We start from the raw sequence: 24,301 nt of genomic DNA, 5'->3' as shown, positions 1-24,301 counted from the left end.
CTATCTCATCCCAAAGCTGAGATATAAGGACTAACGTAACTGGGATTTTCTCTCAATAGGTTTATTGGTATTGAATATATTGGAGTTAAATTTATGAGCTTGTTATACATCCAATAAAGCAAAATACAGATGCAATGTAGGATATAATGGACTGACTAGGCTTTTCTGATGGCACCCTTCTACTCATGTGTTTACCTAGCTTCACTGGAAGTAGGAATCCCATCATGAAATTTACAGTTATACATCTTATGCAGCACAACATGTCTGTACATCGCAGCTTTGGGATGTGGTAGAGCAAAAATTACCACACCACTGTCTTCGTCGGGACCTCCCCGACACACTGTGTGGGTTTGAAGAAGATCTGAAGAGGTCACATTTTTCACCCAAAAAAACACTAAGGGGTACCCCTTTGTGTTTTTTTAGACTACATTTTTGACCATCTCAGATTCCTTCCAAACTCAATGTTGATTGAGCAGATCCTGATTTACACAGGGGTGTGATTATTTTCAGCCTATCTCATCCCAAAGCTGAGATATGAGGACTAACATAACTGGGATTTTCTCTCAATAGGTTTATTGGTGTTGAATATATTGGAATTAAATTTATGAGCTTGTTATACATCCAATAAAGCAAAATACAGGTGCAATGTAGGATATAATGGACTGACTAGGCTTTTCTGATGGCACCCTTCTACTCATGTGTTTACCTAGCTTCACTGGAAGTAGGAATCCCATCATGAAATTTACAGTTATACATCTTATGCAGCACAACATATCCGTACATCTCAGCTTTGGGATGTGGTAGAACAAAAATTACCACACCACTGTCTTCGTCGGGACCTCCCTGACATACTGTGTGGGTTTGAAGAAGATCTGAGGAGGTCACATTTTTCACCCAAAAAAGCACTAAGGGGTACCCCTTTGTGTTTTTTTAGACTACATTTTTGACCATCTCAGATTCCTTCCAAACTCACGATGTTGATTGAGCAGGTCCTGATTTACACAGGGGTGTGATTATTTTCAACCTATCTCATCCCAAAGCTGAGATATAAGGACTAACGTAACTGGGATTTTCTCTCAATAGGTTTATTGGTATTGAATATATTGGAGTTAAATTTATGAGCTTGTTATACATCCAATAAAGCAAAATACAGATGCAATGTAGGATATAATGGACTGACTAGGCTTTTCTGATGGCACCCTTCTACTCATGTGTTTACCTAGCTTCACTGGAAGTAGGAATCCCATCATGAAATTTACAGTTATACATCTTATGCAGCACAACATGTCTGTACATCGCAGCTTTGGGATGTGGTAGAGCAAAAATTACCACACCACTGTCTTCGTCGGGACCTCCCCGACACACTGTGTGGGTTTGAAGAAGATCTGAGGAGGTCACATTTTTCACCCAAAAAAACACTAAGGGGTACCCCTTTGTGTTTTTTTAGACTACATTTTTGACCATCTCAGATTCCTTCCAAACTCAATGTTGATTGAGCAGATCCTGATTTACACAGGGGTGTGATTATTTTCAGCCTATCTCATCCCAAAGCTGAGATATGAGGACTAACATAACTGGGATTTTCTCTCAATAGGTTTATTGGTGTTGAATATATTGGAATTAAATTTATGAGCTTGTTATACATCCAATAAAGCAAAATACAGATGCAATGTAGGATATAATGGACTGACTAGGCTTTTCTGATGGCACCCTTCTACTCATGTGTTTACCTAGCTTCACTGGAAGTAGGAATCCCATCATGAAATTTACAGTTATACATCTTATGCAGCACAACATATCCGTACATCTCAGCTTTGGGATGTGGTAGAACAAAAATTACCACACCACTGTCTTCGTCGGGACCTCCCTGACATACTGTGTGGGTTTGAAGAAGATCTGAGGAGGTCACATTTTTCACCCAAAAAAGCACTAAGGGGTACCCCTTTGTGTTTTTTTAGACTACATGTTTGACCATCTCAGATTCCTTCCAAACTCACGATGTTGATTGAGCAGGTCCTGATTTACACAGGGGTGTGATTATTTTCAACCTATCTCATCCCAAAGCTGAGATATGAGGACTAACGTAACTGGGATTTTCTCTCAATAGGTTTATTGGTGTTGAATATATTGGAATTAAATTTATGAGCTTGTTATACAGCCAATAAAGCAAAATACAGATGCAGTGTAGGATATAATGGACTGACTAGGCTTTTCTGATGGCACCCTTCTACTGATGTGTTTACCTAGCTTCACTTTAAGTAGGAATCCCATCATGAAATTTACAGTTATACATCTTATGCAGCACAACATGTCCGTACATCTCAGCTTTGGGATGTGGTAGAGCAAAAATTACCACACCACTGTCTTCGTCGGGACCTCCCTGACATACTGTGTGGGTTTGAAGAAGATCTGAGGAGGTCACATTTTTCACCCAAAAAAGCACTAAGGGGTACCCCTTTGTGTTTTTTTAGACTACATGTTTGACCATCTCAGATTCCTTCCAAACTCACGATGTTGATTGAGCAGATCCTGATTTACACAGGGGTGTGATTATTTTCAGCCTATCTCATCCCAAAGCTGAGATATGAGGACTAACGTAACTGGGATTTTCTCTCAATAGGTTTATTGGTGTTGAATATATTGGAATTAAATTTATGAGCTTGTTATACATCCAATAAAGCAAAATACAGATGCAATGTAGGATATAATGGACTGACTAGGCTTTTCTGATGGCACCCTTCTACTCATGTGTTTACCTAGCTTTACTGGAAGTAGGAATCCCATCATGAAATTTACAGTTATACATTTTATGCAGCACAACATGTCCCTACATCTCAGCTTTGGGATGTGGTAGAGCAAAAAGTACCACCCCACTGTCTTCGTCGGGACCTCCCTGACACACTGTGTGGGTTTGAAGAAGATCTGAGGAGGTCACATTTTTCACCCAAAAAAACACTAAGGGGTACCCCTTTGTGTTTTTTTAGACTACATGTTTGACCATCTCAGATTCCTTCCAAACTCACGATGTTGATTGAGCAGGTCCTGATTTACACATGGGTGTGATTATTTTCAACCTATCTCATCCCAAAGCTGAGATATGAGGACTAACGTAACTGGGATTTTCTCTCAATAGGTTTATTGGTGTTGAATATATTGGAATTAAATTTATGAGCTTGTTATACAGCCAATAAAGCAAAATACAGATGCAGTGTAGGATATAATGGACTGACTAGGCTTTTCTGATGGCACCCTTCTACTCATGTGTTTACCTAGCTTCACTGGAAGTAGGAATCCAATCATGAAATTTACAGTTATACATCTTATGCAGCACAACATGTCCGTACATCTCAGCTTTGGGATGTGGTAGAGCAAAAATTACAACACCACTGTCTTCGTCGGGACCTCCCTGACACACTGTGTGGGTTTGAAGAAGATCTGAGGAGGTCACATTTTTCACCCAAAAAACACTAAGGGGTACCTCTTTGTGTTTTTTTAGACTACATGTTTGACCATCTCAGATTCCTTCCAAACTCACGATGTTGATTGAGCAGGTCCTGATTTACACATGGGTGTGATTATTTTCAACCTATCTCATCCCAAAGCTGAGATATGAGGACTAACGTAACTGGGATTTTCTCTCAATAGGTTTATTGGTATTGAATATATTGGAGTTAAATTTATGAGCTTATTTTACATCCAATAAAGCAAAATACAGATGCAATGTAGGATATAATGGACTGACTAGGCTTTTCTGATGGCACCCTTCTACTCATGTGTTTACCTAGCTTCACTGGAAGTAGGAATCCCATCATGAAATTTACAGTTATACATCTTATGGAGCACAACATGTCCGTACATCTCAGCTTTGGGATGTGGTAGAGCAAAAATTACCACACCACTGTCTTCGTCGGGACCTCCCTGACATACTGTGTGGGTTTGAAGAAGATCTGAGGAGGTCACATTTTTCACCCAAAAAAACACTAAGGGGTACCCCTTTGTGTTTTTTTAGACTACATTTTTGACCATCTCAGATTCCTTCCAAACTCACGATGTTGATTGAGCAGGTCCTGACTTACACAGGAGTGTGATTATTTTCAGCCTATCTCATCCCAAAGCTGAGATATGAGGACTAACGTAACTGGGATTTTCTCTCATTAGGTTTATTGGTGTTGAATATATTGGAATTAAATTTATGAGCTTGTTATACAGCCAATAAAGCAAAATACAGATGCAGTGTAGGATATAATGGACTGACTAGGCTTTTCTGATGGCACCCTTCTACTCATGTGTTTACCTAGCTTCACTGGAAGTAGGAATCCCATCATGAAATTTACAGTTATACATCTTATGCAGCACAACATGTCCGTACATCTCAGCTTTGGGATGTGGTAGAGCAAAAATTACAACACCACTGTCTTCGTCGGGACCTCCCTGACACACTGTGTGGGTTTGAAGAAGATCTGAGGAGGTCACATTTTTCACCCAAAAAAACACTAAGGGGTACCCCTTTGTGTTTTTTTAGACTACATTTTTGACCATCTCAGATTCCTTACAAACTCACTATGTTGATTGAGCAGGTCCTGATTTACACAGGGGTGTGATTATTTTCAACCTATCTCATCCCAAAGCTGAGATATGAGGACTAACGTAACTGGGATTTTCTCTCAATAGGTTTATTGGTGTTGAATATATTGGAATTAAATTTATGAGCTTGTTATACAGCCAATAAAGCAAAATACAGATGCAGTGTAGGATAGAATGGACTGACTAGGCTTTTCTGATGGCACCCTTCTACTGATGTGTTTACCTAGCTTCACTGGAAGTAGGAATCCCATCATGAAATTTACAGTTATACATCTTATGCAGCACAACATGTCCGTACATCTCAGCTTTGGGATGTGGTAGAGCAAAAATTACCACACCACTGTCTTCGTCGGGACCTCCCTGACACACTGTGTGGGTTTGAAGAAGATCTGAGGAGGTCACATTTTTCACCCAAAAAAACACTAAGGGGTACCCCTTTTTTTTTTTTAGACTACATTTTTGACCATCTCAGATTCCTTCCAAACTCACGATGTTGATTGAGCAGGTCATGATTTACACAGGGGTGTGATTATTTTCAACCTATCTCATCCCAAAGCTGAGATATGAGGACTAACGTAACTGGGATTTTCTCTCAATAGGTTTATTGGTGTTGAATATATTGGAATTAAATTTATGAGCTTGTTATACAGCCAATAAAGCAAAATACAGATGCAGTGTAGGATATAATGGACTGACTAGGCTTTTCTGATGGCACCCTTCTACTGATGTGTTTACCTAGCTTCACTGGAAGTAGGAATCCCATCATGAAATTTACAGTTATACATCTTATGCAGCACAACATGTCCGTACATCTCAGCTTTGGGATGTGGTAGAGCAAAAATTACCACACCACTGTCTTCGTCGGGACCTCCCTGACATACTGTGTGGGTTTGAAGAAGATCTGAGGAGTTCACATTTTTCACCCAAAAAAACACTAAGGGGTACCCCTTTGTGTTTTTTTAGACTACATTTTTGACCATCTCAGATTCCTTCCAAACTCAATGTTGATTGAGCAGGTCCTGATTTACACAAGGGTGTGATTATTTTCAACCTATCTCATCCCAAAGCTGAGATATGAGGACTAACGTAACTGGGATTTTCTCTCAATAGGTTTATTGGTGTTGAATATATTGGAATTAAATTTATGAGCTTGTTATACAGCCAATAAAGCAAAATACAGATGCAGTGTAGGATATAATGGACTGACTAGGCTTTTCTGATGGCACCCTTCTACTGATGTGTTTACCTAGCTTCACTGGAAGTAGGAATCCCATCATGAAATTTACAGTTATACATCTTATGCAGCACAACATGTCCGTACATCTCAGCTTTGGGATGTGGTAGAGCAAAAATTACCACACCACTGTCTTCGTCGGGACCTCCCTGACATACTGTGTGGGTTTGAAGAAGATCTGAGGAGGTCACATTTTTCACCCAAAAAAACACTAAGGGGTACCCCTTTGTGTTTTTTAGACTACATGTTTGACCATCTCAGATTCCTTCCAAACTCACGATGTTGATTGAGCAGGTCCTGATTTACACAGGGGTGTGATTATTTTCAACCTATCTCATCCCAAAGCTGAGATATGAGGACTAACGTAACTGGGATTTTCTCTCAATAGGTTTATTGGTGTTGAATATATTGGAATTAAATTTATGAGCTTGTTATACAGCCAATAAAGCAAAATACAGATGCAGTGTAGGATATAATGGACTGACTAGGCTTTTCTGATGGCACCCTTCTACTGATGTGTTTACCTAGCTTCACTGGAAGTAGGAATCCCATCATGAAATTTACAGTTATACATCTTATGCAGCACAACATATCCGTACATCTCAGCTTTGGGATGTCGTAGAGCAAAAATTACCACACCACTGTCTTCGTCGGGACCTCCCTGACATACTGTGTGGGTTTGAAGAAGATCTGAGGAGGTCACATTTTTCACCCAAAAAAACACTAAGGGGTACCCCTTTGTGTTTTTTTAGACTACATGTTTGACCATCTCAGATTCCTTCCAAACTCACGATGTTGATTGAGCAGGTCCTGATTTACACAGGGGTGTGATTATTTTCAACCTATCTCATCCCAAAGCTGAGATATAAGGACTAACGTAACTGGGATTTTCTCTCAATAGGTTTATTGGTATTGAATATATTGGAGTTAAAATTATGAGCTTGTTATACATCCAATAAAGCAAAATACAGATGCAATGTAGGATATAATGGACTGACTAGGCTTTTCTGATGGCACCCTTCTACTCATGTGTTTACCTAGCTTCACTGGAAGTAGGAATCCCATCATGAAATTTACAGTTATACATCTTATGCAGCACAACATGTCTGTACATCGCAGCTTTGGGATGTGGTAGAGCAAAAATTACCACACCACTGTCTTCGTCGGGACCTCCCCGACACACTGTGTGGGTTTGAAGAAGATCTGAGGAGGTCACATTTTTCACCCAAAAAAACACTAAGGGGTACCCCTTTGTGTTTTTTTAGACTACATTTTTGACCATCTCAGATTCCTTCCAAACTCAATGTTGATTGAGCAGATCCTGATTTACACAGGGGTGTGATTATTTTCAGCCTATCTCATCCCAAAGCTGAGATATGAGGACTAACATAACTGGGATTTTCTCTCAATAGGTTTATTGGTGTTGAATATATTGGAATTAAATTTATGAGCTTGTTATACATCCAATAAAGCAAAATACAGATGCAATGTAGGATATAATGGACTGACTAGGCTTTTCTGATGGCACCCTTCTACTCATGTGTTTACCTAGCTTCACTGGAAGTAGGAATCCCATCATGAAATTTACAGTTATACATCTTATGCAACACAACATATCCGTACATCTCAGCTTTGGGATGTGGTAGAACAAAAATTACCACACCACTGTCTTCGTCGGGACCTCCCTGACATACTGTGTGGGTTTGAAGAAGATCTGAGGAGGTCACATTTTTCACCCAAAAAAGCACTAAGGGGTACCCCTTTGTGTTTTTTTAGACTACATTTTTGACCATCTCAGATTCCTTCCAAACTCACGATGTTGATTGAGCAGGTCCTGATTTACACAGGGGTGTGATTATTTTCAACCTATCTCATCCCAAAGCTGAGATATGAGGACTAACGTAACTGGGATTTTCTCTCAATAGGTTTATTGGTGTTGAATATATTGGAATTAAATTTATGAGCTTGTTATACAGCCAATAAAGCAAAATACAGATGCAGTGTAGGATATAATGGACTGACTAGGCTTTTCTGATGGCACCCTTCTACTGATGTGTTTACCTAGCTTCACTTTAAGTAGGAATCCCATCATGAAATTTACAGTTATACATCTTATGCAGCACAACATGTCCGTACATCTCAGCTTTGGGATGTGGTAGAGCAAAAATTACCACACCACTGTCTTCGTCGGGACCTCCCTGACACACTGTGTGGGTTTGAAGAAGATCTGAGGAGGTCACATTTTTCACCCAAAAAAACACTAAGGGGTACCCCTTTGTGTTTTTTTAGACTACATGTTTGACCATCTCAGATTCCTTCCAAACTCACGATGTTGATTGAGCAGATCCTGATTTACACAGGGGTGTGATTATTTTCAGCCTATCTCATCCCAAAGCTGAGATATGAGGACTAACGTAACTGGGATTTTCTCTCAATAGGTTTATTGGTGTTGAATATATTGGAATTAAATTTATGAGCTTGTTATACATCCAATAAAGCAAAATACAGATGCAATGTAGGATATAATGGACTGACTAGGCTTTTCTGATGGCACCCTTCTACTCATGTGTTTACCTAGCTTTACTGGAAGTAGGAATCCCATCATGAAATTTACAGTTATACATTTTATGCAGCACAACATGTCCCTACATCTCAGCTTTGGGATGTGGTAGAGCAAAAAGTACCACCCCACTGTCTTCGTCGGGACCTCCCTGACACACTGTGTGGGTTTGAAGAAGATCTGAGGAGGTCACATTTTTCACCCAAAAAAACACTAAGGGGTACCCCTTTGTGTTTTTTTAGACTACATGTTTGACCATCTCAGATTCCTTCCAAACTCACGATGTTGATTGAGCAGGTCCTGATTTACACAGGGGTGTGATTATTTTCAACCTATCTCATCCCAAAGCTGAGATATAAGGACTAACGTAACTGGGATTTTCTCTCAATAGGTTTATTGGTATTGAATATATTGGAGTTAAATTTATGAGCTTGTTATACATCCAATAAAGCAAAATACAGATGCAATGTAGGATATAATGGACTGACTAGGCTTTTCTGATGGCACCCTTCTACTCATGTGTTTACCTAGCTTCACTGGAAGTAGGAATCCCATCATGAAATTTACAGTTATACATCTTATGCAGCACAACATGTCTGTACATCGCAGCTTTGGGATGTGGTAGAGCAAAAGTTACCACACCACTGTCTTCGTCGGGACCTCCCTGACACACTGTGTGGGTTTGAAGAAGATCTGAGGAGGTCACATTTTTCACCCAAAAAAACACTAAGGGGTACCCCTTTGTGTTTTTTTAGACTACATTTTTGACCATCTCAGATTCCTTCCAAACTCAATGTTGATTGAGCAGGTCCTGATTTACACAGGGGTGTGATTATTTTCAACCTATCTCATCCCAAAGCTGAGATATGAGGACTAACGTAACTGGGATTTTCTCTCAATAGGTTTATTGGTGTTGAATATATTGGAATTAAATTTATGAGCTTGTTATACAGCCAATAAAGCAAAATACAGATGCAGTGTAGGATATAATGGACTGACTAGGCTTTTCTGATGGCACCCTTCTACTGACGTGTTTACCTAGCTTCACTGGAAGTAGGAATCCCATCATGAAATTTACAGTTATACATCTTATGCAGCACAACATGTCCGTACATCTCAGCTTTGGGATGTGGTAGAGCAAAAATTACCACACCACTGTCTTCGTCGGGACCTCCCTGACACACTGTGTGGGTTTGAAGAAGATCTGAGGAGGTCACATTTTTCACCTAAAAAAACACTAAGGGGTACCCCTTTGTGTTTTTTTAGACTACATGTTTGACCATCTCAGATTTCTTCCAAACTCACGATGTTGATTGAGCAGGTCCTGATTTACACAGGGGTGTGATTATTTTCAACCTATCTCATCCCAAAGCTGAGATATGAGGACTAACGTAACTGGGATTTTCTCTCAATAGGTTTATTGGTGTTGAATATATTGGAATTAAATTTATGAGCTTGTTATACAGCCAATAAAGCAAAATACAGATGCAGTGTAGGATATAATGGACTGACTAGGCTTTTCTGATGGCACCCTTCTACTGATGTCTTTACCTAGCTTCACTGGAAGTAGGAATCCCATCATGAAATTTACAGTTTTACATTTTATGCAGCACAACATGTCCGTACATCTCAGCTTTGGGATGTGGTAGAGCAAAAATTACCACACCACTGTCTTCGTCGGGACCTCCCTGACATACTGTGTGGGTTTGAAGAAGATCTGAGGAGGTCACATTTTTCACCCAAAAAAACACTAAGGGGTACCCCTTTGTGTTTTTTTAGACTACATGTTTGACCATCTCAGATTCCTTCCAAACTCACGGTGTTGATTGAGCAGATCCTGATTTACACAGGGGTGTGATTATTTTCAGCCTATCTCATCCCAAAGCTGAGATATGAGGACTAACGTAACTGGGATTTTCTCTCAATAGGTTTATTGGTGTTGAATATATTGGAATTAAATTTATGAGCTTGTTATACATCCAATAAAGCAAAATACAGATGCAATGTAGGATATAATGGACTGACTAGGCTTTTCTGATGGCACCCTTCTACTCATGTGTTTACCTAGCTTCACTGGAAGTAGGAATCCCATCATGAAATTTACAGTTATACATCTTATGCAGCACAACATATCCGTACATCTCAGCTTTGGGATGTCGTAGAGCAAAAATTACCACACCACTGTCTTCGTCGGGACCTCCCTGACATACTGTGTGGGTTTGAAGAAGATCTGAGGAGGTCACATTTTTCACCCAAAAAAACACTAAGGGGTACCCCTTTGTGTTTTTTTAGACTACATTTTTGACCATCTCAGATTCCTTCCAAACTCACGATGTTGATTGAGCAGGTCCTGATTTACACAGGGGTGTGATTATTTTCAACCTATCTCATCCCAAAGCTGAGATATGAGGACTAACGTAACTGGGATTTTCTCTCAATAGGTTTATTGGTGTTGAATATATTGGAATTAAATTTATGAGCTTGTTATACAGCCAATAAAGCAAAATACAGATGCAGTGTAGGATATAATGGACTGACTAGGCTTTTCTGATGGCACCCTTCTACTCATGTGTTTACCTAGCTTCACTGGAAGTAGGAATCCCATCATGAAATTTACAGTTATACATCTTTTGCAGCACAACATGTCCGTACATCTCAGCTTTGGGATGTGGTAGAGCAAAAATTACCACACCACTGTCTTCGTCGGGACCTCCCTGACATACTGTGTGGGTTTGAAGAAGATCTGAGGAGGTCACATTTTTCACCCAAAAAAACACTAAGGGGTACCCCTTTGTGTTTTTTTAGACTACATTTTTGACCATCTCAGATTCCTTCCAAACTCACGATGTTGATTGAGCAGGTCCTGATTTACACAGGGGTGTGATTATTTTCAACCTATCTCATCCCAAAGCTGAGATATAAGGACTAACGTAACTGGGATTTTCTCTCAATAGGTTTATTGGTATTGAATATATTGGAGTTAAATTTATGAGCTTGTTATACATCCAATAAAGCAAAATACAGATGCAATGTAGGATATAATGGACTGACTAGGCTTTTCTGATGGCACCCTTCTACTCATGTGTTTACCTAGCTTCACTGGAAGTAGGAATCCCATCATGAAATTTACAGTTATACATCTTATGCAGCACAACATGTCTGTACATCGCAGCTTTGGGATGTGGTAGAGCAAAAATTACCACACCACTGTCTTCGTCGGGACCTCCCTGACACACTGTGTGGGTTTGAAGAAGATCTGAGGAGGTCACATTTTTCACCCAAAAAAACACTAAGGGGTACCCCTTTGTGTTTTTTTAGACTACATTTTTGACCATCTCAGATTCCTTCCAAACTCAATGTTGATTGAGCAGGTCCTGATTTACACAGGGGTGTGATTATTTTCAACCTATCTCATCCCAAAGCTGAGATATGAGGACTAACGTAACTGGGATTTTCTCTCAATAGGTTTATTGGTGTTGAATATATTGGAATTAAATTTATGAGCTTGTTATACAGCCAATAAAGCAAAATACAGATGCAGTGTAGGATATAATGGACTGACTAGGCTTTTCTGATGGCACCCTTCTACTGACGTGTTTACCTAGCTTCACTGGAAGTAGGAATCCCATCATGAAATTTACAGTTTTACATTTTATGCAGCACAACATGTCCGTACATCTCAGCTTTGGGATGTGGTAGAGCAAAAATTACCACACCACTGTCTTCGTCGGGACCTCCCTGACATACTGTGTGGGTTTGAAGAAGATCTGAGGAGGTCACATTTTTCACCCAAAAAAACACTAAGGGGTACCCCTTTGTGTTTTTTTAGACTACATGTTTGACCATCTCAGATTCCTTCCAAACTCACGGTGTTGATTGAGCAGATCCTGATTTACACAGGGGTGTGATTATTTTCAGCCTATCTCATCCCAAAGCTGAGATATGAGGACTAACGTAACTGGGATTTTCTCTCAATAGGTTTATTGGTGTTGAATATATTGGAATTAAATTTATGAGCTTGTTATACATCCAATAAAGCAAAATACAGATGCAATGTAGGATATAATGGACTGACTAGGCTTTTCTGATGGCACCCTTCTACTCATGTGTTTACCTAGCTTCACTGGAAGTAGGAATCCCATCATGAAATTTACAGTTATACATCTTATGCAGCACAACATATCCGTACATCTCAGCTTTGGGATGTCGTAGAGCAAAAATTACCACACCACTGTCTTCGTCGGGACCTCCCTGACATACTGTGTGGGTTTGAAGAAGATCTGAGGAGGTCACATTTTTCACCCAAAAAAACACTAAGGGGTACCCCTTTGTGTTTTTTTAGACTACATTTTTGACCATCTCAGATTCCTTCCAAACTCACGATGTTGATTGAGCAGGTCCTGATTTACACAGGGGTGTGATTATTTTCAACCTATCTCATCCCAAAGCTGAGATATGAGGACTAACGTAACTGGGATTTTCTCTCAATAGGTTTATTGGTGTTGAATATATTGGAATTAAATTTATGAGCTTGTTATACAGCCAATAAAGCAAAATACAGATGCAGTGTAGGATATAATGGACTGACTAGGCTTTTCTGATGGCACCCTTCTACTCATGTGTTTACCTAGCTTCACTGGAAGTAGGAATCCCATCATGAAATTTACAGTTATACATCTTTTGCAGCACAACATGTCCGTACATCTCAGCTTTGGGATGTGGTAGAGCAAAAATTACCACACCACTGTCTTCGTCGGGACCTCCCTGACATACTGTGTGGGTTTGAAGAAGATCTGAGGAGGTCACATTTTTCACCCAAAAAAACACTAAGGGGTACCCCTTTGTGTTTTTTTAGACTACATTTTTGACCATCTCAGATTCCTTCCAAACTCACGATGTTGATTGAGCAGGTCCTGATTTACACAGGGGTGTGATTATTTTCAACCTATCTCATCCCAAAGCTGAGATATGAGGACTAACGTAACTGGGATTTTCTCTCAATAGGTTTATTGGTGTTGAATATATTGGAATTAAATTTATGAGCTTGTTATACAGCCAATAAAGCAAAATACAGATGCAGTGTAGGATATAATGGACTGACTAGGCCTTCTGATGGCACCCTTCTACTCATGTGTTTACCTAGCTTCACTGGAAGTAGGAATCCCATCATGAAATTTACAGTTATACATCTTTTGCAGCACAACATGTCCGTACATCTCAGCTTTGGGATGTGGTAGAGCAAAAATTACCACACCACTGTCTTCGTCGGGACCTCCCTGACATACTGTGTGGGTTTGAAGAAGATCTGAGGAGGTCACATTTTTCACCCAAAAAAACACTAAGGGGTACCCCTTTGTGTTTTTTTAGACTACATTTTTGACCATCTCAGATTCCTTCCAAACTCAATGTTGATTGAGCAGATCCTGATTTACACAGGGGTGTGATTATTTTCAGCCTATCTCATCCCAAAGCTGAGATATGAGGACTAACATAACTGGGATTTTCTCTCAATAGGTTTATTGGTGTTGAATATATTGGAATTAAATTTATGAGCTTGTTATACATCCAATAAAGCAAAATACAGATGCAATGTAGGATATAATGGACTGACTAGGCTTTTCTGATGGCACCCTTCTACTCATGTGTTTACCTAGCTTCACTGGAAGTAGGAATCCCATCATGAAATTTACAGTTATACATCTTATGCAGCACAACATATCCGTACATCTCAGCTTTGGGATGTGGTAGAGCAAAAATTACCACACCACTGTCTTCGTCGGGACCTCCCTGACATACTGTGTGGGTTTGAAGAAGATCTGAGGAGGTCACATTTTTCACCCAAAAAAACACTAAGGGGTACCCCTTTGTGTTTTTTTAGACTACATTTTTGACCATCTCAGATTCCTTCCAAACTCACGATGTTGATTGAGCAGGTCCTGATTTACACAGGGGTGTGATTATTTTCAACCTATCTCATCCCAAAGCTGAGATATGAGGACTAACGTAACTGGGATTTTCTCTCAATAGGTTTATTGGTGTTGAATATATTGGAATTAAATTTATGAGCTTGTTATACAGCCAATAAAGCAAAATACAGATGCAGTGTAGGATATAATGGACTGACTAGGCTTTTCTGATGGCACCCTTCTACTCATGTGTTTACCTAGCTTCACTGGAAGTAGGAATCCCATCATGAAATTTACAGTTATACATTTTATGCAGCACAACATGTCCCTACATCTCAGCTTTGGGATGTGGTAGAGCAAAAAGTACCACACCACTGTCTTCGTCGGGACCTCCCTGACACACTGTGTGGGTTTGAAGAAGATCTGAGGAGGTCACATTTTTCACCCAAAAAAACACTAAGGGGTACCCCTTTGTGTTTTTTTAGACTACATGTTTGACCATCTCAGATTCCTTCCAAACTCACGATGTTGATTGAGCAGGTCCTGATTTACACAGGGGTGTGATTATTTTCAACCTATCTCATCCCAAAGCTGAGATATAAGGACTAACGTAACTGGGATTTTCTCTCAATAGGTTTATTGGTATTGAATATATTGGAGTTAAATTTATGAGCTTGTTATACATCCAATAAAGCAAAATACAGATGCAATGTAGGATATAATGGACTGACTAGGCTTTTCTGATGGCACCCTTCTACTCATGTGTTTACCTAGCTTCACTGGAAGTAGGAATCCCATCATGAAATTTACAGTTATACATCTTATGCAGCACAACATGTCTGTACATCGCAGCTTTGGGATGTGGTAGAGCAAAAGTTACCACACCACTGTCTTCGTCGGGACCTCCCTGACACACTGTGTGGGTTTGAAGAAGATCTGAGGAGGTCACATTTTTCACCCAAAAAAACACTAAGGGGTACCCCTTTGTGTTTTTTTAGACTACATTTTTGACCATCTCAGATTTCTTCCAAACTCAATGTTGATTGAGCAGGTCCTGATTTACACAGGGGTGTGATTATTTTCAACCTATCTCATCCCAAAGCTGAGATATGAGGACTAACGTAACTGGGATTTTCTCTCAATAGGTTTATTGGTGTTGAATATATTGGAATTAAATTTATGAGCTTGTTATACAGCCAATAAAGCAAAATACAGATGCAGTGTAGGATATAATGGACTGACTAGGCTTTTCTGATGGCACCCTTCTACTGACGTGTTTACCTAGCTTCACTGGAAGTAGGAATCCCATCATGAAATTTACAGTTATACATCTTATGCAGCACAACATGTCCGTACATCTCAGCTTTGGGATGTGGTAGAGCAAAAATTACCACACCACTGTCTTCGTCGGGACCTCCCTGACACACTGTGTGGGTTTGAAGAAGATCTGAGGAGGTCACATTTTTCACCCAAAAAAACACTAAGGGGTACCCCTTTGTGTTTTTTTAGACTACATGTTTGACCATCTCAGATTCCTTCCAAACTCACGATGTTGATTGAGCAGGTCCTGATTTACACAGGGGTGTGATTATTTTCAACCTATCTCATCCCAAAGCTGAGATATAAGGACTAACGTAACTGGGATTTTCTCTCAATAGGTTTATTGGTATTGAATATATTGGAGTTAAATTTATGAGCTTGTTATACATCCAATAAAGCAAAATACAGATGCAATGTAGGATATAATGGACTGACTAGGCTTTTCTGATGGCACCCTTCTACTCATGTGTTTACCTAGCTTCACTGGAAGTAGGAATCCCATCATGAAATTTACAGTTATACATCTTATGCAGCACAACATGTCTGTACATCGCAGCTTTGGGATGTGGTAGAGCAAAAGTTACCACACCACTGTCTTCGTCGGGACCTCCCTGACACACTGTGTGGGTTTGAAGAAGATCTGAGGAGGTCACATTTTTCACCCAAAAAAACACTAAGGGGTACCCCTTTGTGTTTTTTTAGACTACATTTTTGACCATCTCAGATTCCTTCCAAACTCAATGTTGATTGAGCAGGTCCTGATTTACACAGGGGTGTGATTATTTTCAACCTATCTCATCCCAAAGCTGAGATATGAGGACTAACGTAACTGGGATTTTCTCTCAATAGGTTTATTGGTGTTGAATATATTGGAATTAAATTTATGAGCTTGTTATACAGCCAATAAAGCAAAATACAGATGCAGTGTAGGATATAATGGACTGACTAGGCTTTTCTGATGGCACCCTTCTACTGACGTGTTTACCTAGCTTCACTGGAAGTAGGAATCCCATCATGAAATTTACAGTTATACATCTTATGCAGCACAACATGTCCGTACATCTCAGCTTTGGGATGTGGTAGAGCAAAAATTACCACACCACTGTCTTCGTCGGGACCTCCCTGACACACTGTGTGGGTTTGAAGAAGATCTGAGGAGGTCACATTTTTCACCCAAAAAAACACTAAGGGGTACCCCTTTGTGTTTTTTTAGACTACATGTTTGACCATCTCAGATTTCTTCCAAACTCACGATGTTGATTGAGCAGGTCCTGATTTACACAGGGGTGTGATTATTTTCAACCTATCTCATCCCAAAGCTGAGATATGAGGACTAACGTAACTGGGATTTTCTCTCAATAGGTTTATTGGTGTTGAATATATTGGAATTAAATTTATGAGCTTGTTATACAGCCAATAAAGCAAAATACAGATGCAGTGTAGGATATAATGGACTGACTAGGCTTTTCTGATGGCACCCTTCTACTGATGTCTTTACCTAGCTTCACTGGAAGTAGGAATCCCATCATGAAATTTACAGTTTTACATTTTATGCAGCACAACATGTCCGTACATCTCAGCTTTGGGATGTGGTAGAGCAAAAATTACCACACCACTGTCTTCGTCGGGACCTCCCTGACATACTGTGTGGGTTTGAAGAAGATCTGAGGAGGTCACATTTTTCACCCAAAAAAACACTAAGGGGTACCCCTTTGTGTTTTTTTAGACTACATGTTTGACCATCTCAGATTCCTTCCAAACTCACGGTGTTGATTGAGCAGATCCTGATTTACACAGGGGTGTGATTATTTTCAGCCTATCTCATCCCAAAGCTGAGATATGAGGACTAACGTAACTGGGATTTTCTCTCAATAGGTTTATTGGTGTTGAATATATTGGAATTAAATTTATGAGCTTGTTATACATCCAATAAAGCAAAATACAGATGCAATGTAGGATATAATGGACTGACTAGGCTTTTCTGATGGCACCCTTCTACTCATGTGTTTACCTAGCTTCACTGGAAGTAGGAATCCCATCATGAAATTTACAGTTATACATCTTATGCAGCACAACATATCCGTACATCTCAGCTTTGGGATGTCGTAGAGCAAAAATTACCACACCACTGTCTTCGTCGGGACCTCCCTGACATACTGTGTGGGTTTGAAGAAGATCTGAGGAGGTCACATTTTTCACCCAAAAAAACACTAAGGGGTACCCCTTTGTGTTTTTTTAGACTACATGTTTGACCATCTCAGATTCCTTCCAAACTCACGGTGTTGATTGAGCAGATCCTGATTTACACAGGGGTGTGATTATTTTCAGCCTATCTCATCCCAAAGCTGAGATATGAGGACTAACGTAACTGGGATTTTCTCTCAATAGGTTTATTGGTGTTGAATATATTGGAATTAAATTTATGAGCTTGTTATACAGCCAATAAAGCAAAATACAGATGCAGTGTAGGATATAATGGACTGACTAGGCCTTCTGATGGCACCCTTCTACTCATGTGTTTACCTAGCTTCACTGGAAGTAGGAATCCCATCATGAAATTTACAGTTATACATCTTTTGCAGCACAACATGTCCGTACATCTCAGCTTTGGGATGTGGTAGAGCAAAAATTACCACACCACTGTCTTCGTCGGGACCTCCCTGACATACTGTGTGGGTTTGAAGAAGATCTGAGGAGGTCACATTTTTCACCCAAAAAAACACTAAGGGGTACCCCTTTGTGTTTTTTTAGACTACATTTTTGACCATCTCAGATTCCTTCCAAACTCAATGTTGATTGAGCAGATCCTGATTTACACAGGGGTGTGATTATTTTCAGCCTATCTCATCCCAAAGCTGAGATATGAGGACTAACATAACTGGGATTTTCTCTCAATAGGTTTATTGGTGTTGAATATATTGGAATTAAATTTATGAGCTTGTTATACATCCAATAAAGCAAAATACAGATGCAATGTAGGATATAATGGACTGACTAGGCTTTTCTGATGGCACCCTTCTACTCATGTGTTTACCTAGCTTCACTGGAAGTAGGAATCCCATCATGAAATTTACAGTTATACATCTTATGCAGCACAACATATCCGTACATCTCAGCTTTGGGATGTGGTAGAGCAAAAATTACCACACCACTGTCTTCGTCGGGACCTCCCTGACATACTGTGTGGGTTTGAAGAAGATCTGAGGAGGTCACATTTTTCACCCAAAAAAACACTAAGGCGTACCCCTTTGTGTTTTTTTAGACTACATTTTTGACCATCTCAGATTCCTTCCAAACTCACGATGTTGATTGAGCAGGTCCTGATTTACACAGGGGTGTGATTATTTTCAACCTATCTCATCCCAAAGCTGAGATATGAGGACTAACGTAACTGGGATTTTCTCTCAATAGGTTTATTGGTATTGAATATATTGGAGTTAAATTTATGAGCTTGTTATACATCCAATAAAGCAAAATACAGATGCAATGTAGGATATAATGGACTGACTAGGCTTTTCTGATGGCACCCTTCTACTCATGTGTTTACCTAGCTTCACTGGAAGTAGGAATCCCATCATGAAATTTACAGTTATACATCTTATGCAGCACAACATGTCTGTACATCGCAGCTTTGGGATGTGGTAGAGCAAAAATTACCACACCACTGTCTTCGTCGGGACCTCCCTGACACACTGTGTGGGTTTGAAGAAGATCTGAGGAGGTCACATTTTTCACCCAAAAAAACACTAAGGGGTACCCCTTTGTGTTTTTTTAGACTACATTTTTGACCATCTCAGATTCCTTCCAAACTCAATGTTGATTGAGCAGATCCTGATTTACACAGGGGTGTGATTATTTTCAGCCTATCTCATCCCAAAGCTGAGATATGAGGACTAACATAACTGGGATTTTCTCTCAATAGGTTTATTGGTGTTGAATATATTGGAATTAAATTTATGAGCTTGTTATACATCCAATACAGCAAAATATAGATGCAATGTAGGATATAATGGACTGACTAGGCTTTTCTGATGTCGGGACCTCCCTGACACACTGTGTGGGTTTGAAGAAGATCTGAGGAGGTCACATTTTTCACCCAAAAAAACACTAAGGGGTACCCCTTTGTGTTTTTTTAGACTACATGTTTGACCATCTCAGATTCCTTCCAAACTCACGATGTTGATTGAGCAGGTCCTGATTTACACAGGGGTGTGATTATTTTCAACCTATCTCATCCCAAAGCTGAGATATGAGGACTAACATAACTGGGATTTTCTCTCAATAGGTTTATTGGTGTTGAATATATTGGAATTAAATTTATGAGCTTGTTATACATCCAATACAGCAAAATACAGATGCAATGTAGGATATAATGGACTGACTAGGCTTTTCTGATGGCACCCTTCTACTCATGTGTTTACCTAGCTTCACTGGAAGTAGGAATCCCATCATGAAATTTACAGTTATACATCTTATGCAGCACAACATATCCGTACATCTCAGCTTTGGGATGTCGTAGAGCAAAAATTAACACACCACTGTCTTCGTCGGGACCTCCCTGACATACTGTGTGGGTTTGAAGAAGATCTGAGGAGGTCACATTTTTCACCCAAAAAAACACTAAGGGGTACCCCTTTGTGTTTTTTTAGACTACATTTTTGACCATCTCAGATTCCTTCCAAACTCACGATGTTGATTGAGCAGGTCCTGATTTACACAGGGGTGTGATTATTTTCAACCTATCTCATCCCAAAGCTGAGATATGAGGACTAACGTAACTGGGATTTTCTCTCAATAGGTTTATTGGTGTTGAATATATTGGAATTAAATTTATGAGCTTGTTATACAGCCAATAAAGCAAAATACAGATGCAGTGTAGGATATAATGGACTGACTAGGCCTTCTGATGGCACCCTTCTACTCATGTGTTTACCTAGCTTCACTGGAAGTAGGAATCCCATCATGAAATTTACAGTTATACATCTTTTGCAGCACAACATGTCCGTACATCTCAGCTTTGGGATGTGGTAGAGCAAAAATTACCACACCACTGTCTTCGTCGGGACCTCCCTGACATACTGTGTGGGTTTGAAGAAGATCTGAGGAGGTCACATTTTTCCCCCAAAAAAACACTAAGGGGTACCCCTTTGTGTTTTTTTAGACTACATTTTTGACCATCTCAGATTCCTTCCAAACTCAATGTTGATTGAGCAGATCCTGATTTACACAGGGGTGTGATTATTTTCAGCCTATCTCATCCCAAAGCTGAGATATGAGGACTAACATAACTGGGATTTTCTCTCAATAGGTTTATTGGTGTTGAATATATTGGAATTAAATTTATGAGCTTGTTATACATCCAATAAAGCAAAATACAGATGCAATGTAGGATATAATGGACTGACTAGGCTTTTCTGATGGCACCCTTCTACTCATGTGTTTACCTAGCTTCACTGGAAGTAGGAATCCCATCATGAAATTTACAGTTATACATCTTATGCAGCACAACATATCCGTACATCTCAGCTTTGGGATGTGGTAGAGCAAAAATTACCACACCACTGTCTTTGTCGGGACCTCCCTGACACACTGTGTGGGTTTGAAGAAGATCTGAGGAGGTCACATTTTTCACCCAAAAAAACACTAAGGGGTACCCCTTTGTGTTTTTTTAGACTACATGTTTGACCATCTCAGATTCCTTCCAAACTCACGATGTTGATTGAGCAGGTCCTGATTTACACAGGGGTGTGATTATTTTCAACCTATCTCATCCCAAAGCTGAGATATAAGGACTAACGTAACTGGGATTTTCTCTCAATAGGTTTATTGGTATTGAATATATTGGAGTTAAATTTATGAGCTTGTTATACATCCAATAAAGCAAAATACAGATGCAATGTAGGATATAATGGACTGACTAGGCTTTTCTGATGGCACCCTTCTACTCATGTGTTTACCTAGCTTCACTGGAAGTAGGAATCCCATCATGAAATTTACAGTTATACATCTTATGCAGCACAACATGTCTGTACATCGCAGCTTTGGGATGTGGTAGAGCAAAAATTACCACACCACTGTCTTCGTCGGGACCTCCCTGACACACTGTGTGGGTTTGAAGAAGATCTGAGGAGGTCACATTTTTCACCCAAAAAAACACTAAGGGGTACCCCTTTGTGTTTTTTTAGACTACATTTTTGACCATCTCAGATTCCTTCCAAACTCAATGTTGATTGAGCAGATCCTGATTTACACAGGGGTGTGATTATTTTCAGCCTATCTCATCCCAAAGCTGAGATATGAGGACTAACATAACTGGGATTTTCTCTCAATAGGTTTATTGGTGTTGAATATATTGGAATTAAATTTATGAGCTTGTTATACATCCAATACAGCAAAATACAGATGCAATGTAGGATATAATGGACTGACTAGGCTTTTCTGATGGCACCCTTCTACTCATGTGTTTACCTAGCTTCACTGGAAGTAGGAATCCCATCATGAAATTTACAGTTATACATCTTATGCAGCACAACATATCCGTACATCTCAGCTTTGGGATGTGGTAGAGCAAAAATTACCACACCACTGTCTTCGTCGGGACCTCCCTGACACACTGTGTGGGTTTGAAGAAGATCTGAGGAGGTCACATTTTTCACCCAAAAAAACACTAAGGGGTACCCCTTTGTGTTTTTTTAGACTACATTTTTGACCATCTCAGATTCCTTCCAAACTCAATGTTGATTGAGCAGATCCTGATTTACACAGGGGTGTGATTATTTTCAGCCTATCTCATCCCAAAGCTGAGATATGAGGACTAACATAACTGGGATTTTCTCTCAATAGGTTTATTGGTGTTGAATATATTGGAATTAAATTTATGAGCTTGTTATACAGCCAATAAAGCAAAATACAGATGCAGTGTAGGATATAATGGACTGACTAGGCTTTTCTGATGGCACCCTTCTACTCATGTGTTTACCTAGCTTCACTGGAAGTAGGAATCCCATCATGAAATTTACAGTTATACATTTTATGCAGCACAACATGTCCCTACATCTCAGCTTTGGGATGTGGTAGAGCAAAAAGTACCACACCACTGTCTTCGTCGGGACCTCCCTGACACACTGTGTGGGTTTGAAGAAGATCTGAGGAGGTCACATTTTTCACCCAAAAAAACACTAAGGGGTACCCCTTTGTGTTTTTTTAGACTACATGTTTGACCATCTCAGATTCCTTCCAAACTCACGATGTTGATTGAGCAGGTCCTGATTTACACAGGGGTGTGATTATTTTCAACCTATCTCATCCCAAAGCTGAGATATAAGGACTAACGTAACTGGGATTTTCTCTCAATAGGTTTATTGGTATTGAATATATTGGAGTTAAATTTATGAGCTTGTTATACATCCAATAAAGCAAAATACAGATGCAATGTAGGATATAATGGACTGACTAGGCTTTTCTGATGGCACCCTTCTACTCATGTGTTTACCTAGCTTCACTGGAAGTAGGAATCCCATCATGAAATTTACAGTTATACATCTTATGCAGCACAACATGTCTGTACATCGCAGCTTTGGGATGTGGTAGAGCAAAAATTACCACACCACTGTCTTCGTCGGGACCTCCCTGACACACTGTGTGGGTTTGAAGAAGATCTGAGGAGGTCACATTTTTCACCCAAAAAAACACTAAGGGGTACCCCTTTGTGTTTTTTTAGACTACATTTTTGACCATCTCAGATTCCTTCCAAACTCAATGTTGATTGAGCAGATCCTGATTTACACAGGGGTGTGATTATTTTCAGCCTATCTCATCCCAAAGCTGAGATATGAGGACTAACATAACTGGGATTTTCTCTCAATAGGTTTATTGGTGTTGAATATATTGGAATTAAATTTATGAGCTTGTTATACATCCAATAAAGCAAAATACAGATGCAATGTAGGATATAATGGATTTACTAGGCTTTTCTGATGGCCCCCTTCTACTCATGTGTTTACCTAACTTCACTGGAAGTAGGAATCTCATCATGAAATTTACAGTTATACATCTTTTGCAGCACAACATGTCCGTACATCGCAGCTTTGGGATGTGGTAGAGCAAAAATTACCACACCACTGTCTTCGTCGGGACCTCCCTGACACACTGTGTGGGTTTGAAGAAGATCTGAGGAGGTCACATTTTTCACCCAAAAAAACACTAAGGGGTACCCCTTTGTGTTTTTTTAGACTACATTTTTGACCGTCTCAGATTTCTTCCAAACTCACGATGTTGATTGAGCAGGTCCTGACTTACACAGGGGTGTGAATATTTTCAGCCTATCTCATCCCAAAGCTGAGACATGAGGACTAACATAACTGGGATTTTCTCTCAATAGGTTCATTGGTGTTGAATATATTGGAATTAAATTTATGAGCTTGTTATACATCCAATAAAGCAAAATACAGATGCAATGTAGGATATAATGGACTGACTAGGCTTTTCTGATGACACCCTTCTACTCATGTGTTTACCTAGCTTCACTGGAAGTAGGAATCCCATCATGAAATTTACAGTTATACATTTTATGCAGCACAACATGTCCGTACATTGCAGCTTTGGGATGCGGTAGAGCAAAAATGACCACACCACTGTCTTCGTCGGGACCTCCCTGACACATTCAAACTCAGAGAGCGCGCAGCGCGCACGAAAAAC

Source organism: Hoplias malabaricus, chromosome X1 (genome assembly GCF_029633855.1).
Source record: "Hoplias malabaricus isolate fHopMal1 chromosome X1, fHopMal1.hap1, whole genome shotgun sequence".
NCBI classification, from domain to species: domain Eukaryota; kingdom Metazoa; phylum Chordata; class Actinopteri; order Characiformes; family Erythrinidae; genus Hoplias; species Hoplias malabaricus.
This window is presented reverse-complemented; position numbering follows the sequence as displayed.